Source organism: Lucilia cuprina, chromosome 4 (genome assembly GCF_022045245.1).
Source record: "Lucilia cuprina isolate Lc7/37 chromosome 4, ASM2204524v1, whole genome shotgun sequence".
NCBI lineage: Eukaryota > Metazoa > Arthropoda > Insecta > Diptera > Calliphoridae > Lucilia > Lucilia cuprina.
The window spans coordinates 9,174,348-9,176,130 of record NC_060952.1 but is presented as its reverse complement, the minus strand read 5'-3'; positions in this window follow the sequence as shown (position 1 = coordinate 9,176,130).

Sequence of the window (1,783 nt, the reverse complement as noted above, 5' to 3'; positions counted from 1 at the left end):
CTAAACTAGAACTGAACTAGAACTGAACTAGAACTGAACTAGAACTGAACTAGAACTGAACTAGAACTGAACTAGAACTGAACTAGAACTGAACTTGAACTGAACTAGTATGGAACTAGAACTGAACTAGAATAATGAGCTTTTAAAAATTGACCTACTGCTTTCCTTAATTATGAAATATGCTCAAACACTTACACTCTTGCCAACTGGTCCAACAGAGCAGTACTGACTTTTGGTAAATAATGAATTTAATGCATTAGCTTCAAAATTTAAAATGCTTTTAAAATCCTACAAGGTTTCCTTCCCTTTAAAAATATATAAATAACAATTGTTTTCAAGAATTTTAATTTATTTAAATAAATTAAACAAAAAATATTTTTCTACATAAAAAACTAGAAGCTGTTTTAAATACACTTCAAACACCTTAAATTCTCATAAATCCGTTTATGAAAATTACATGATTGTAATTACGTTGTAGGGATCTAATGATCTACAGATACACATAACGAAAAAACAATAGATAATTAACATAAAACTTTTATAAATATTCTATTGTTTAAATTTTCTATATAAAATCTGGATAAATATATAAAAATTAAGAAAACTGTCAAATCAAATCACATAGAAGTAACAAATAAATTATGGAGATACTGCAGTACTTCAGATTTAGAATTATTGCTGTAGATAATAATTTTGAACCATTTTTTTTTAACAAGAGAGTATTTTAATTTTCTCAGTGCATTATTACATACACGTGTCAGTCTTCTTTTAGAAACAACATTTTCGTTTTTTAAGTTTTTTTCAATTATTATTATTTTTTTAAATTCTTTAGTATTGTAATTCATATTTATGCATTCACTTATTTAAAAAACAACAACCTCAAGAACGTGATATTTAGGAATAGAATTTTCGAAAACTCTTTTTTTTTTTTTTGCTTTAATTACAAGTTAATTTTTTTTATATATTTTCTACAGCAAAAACAGAAAAATTACATTATATTTTATTTTTTATTGAAATATTTTTAAAATGCAGAAATAATTTACAACAAAAAGTTTTTATAATTAAATATTTTATAAAAAAACGTCAGCTAATTGATTGTAAATTGTCGTGTTAGCTTTAAGAAATTAATAATATGTTATATAAAACTACTGCCATAGAATCAATTTGAAACAAAAATTATTTGAAATATTTATAAATTATGATTCAAAATCGATTTAGTTTTGCATCTATTTATTGATTTTGTGGGTTTTTTTTTATATTATTTATTTTTAATCACTTTAGCTAAACTTTACTGTTTATGTATTAAATTAAAAACGTACTTTATATGATTTGGGATATTGCAAATGAGTACATATCAACTAACAACCAATATAATTGAATGAATCATATTTGGTCTTTTAAAAAAAAAAAAAAACGAAAATATAACATTTTTAATAATTAGTAAATACATATGTATATATGTATCTGTTATATTTAACAATAATTATACTAAACTATGTTTGTATATCGTAGTTAATTGTGTGTTTTTTAACAAAGTTTTAAAATAAATTTAGTTTAACAGTTCCTTTACTTAAATAGTTGAATTTTTTTAATACCAAAACGCAAAATTTTTCGGAGCTACTCAAGTAGTCTATACTCTAGTCTGTAGACTATTCTATAGTCTATTCTATAGTTTATTTTATAATCTATAGTCTAGTCTATAGTCTAGTCTATAGTCTAGTCTATAGTCTAGTCTATAGTCTAGTCTATAGTCTAGTCTATAGTCTAGTCTATAGTCTAGTCT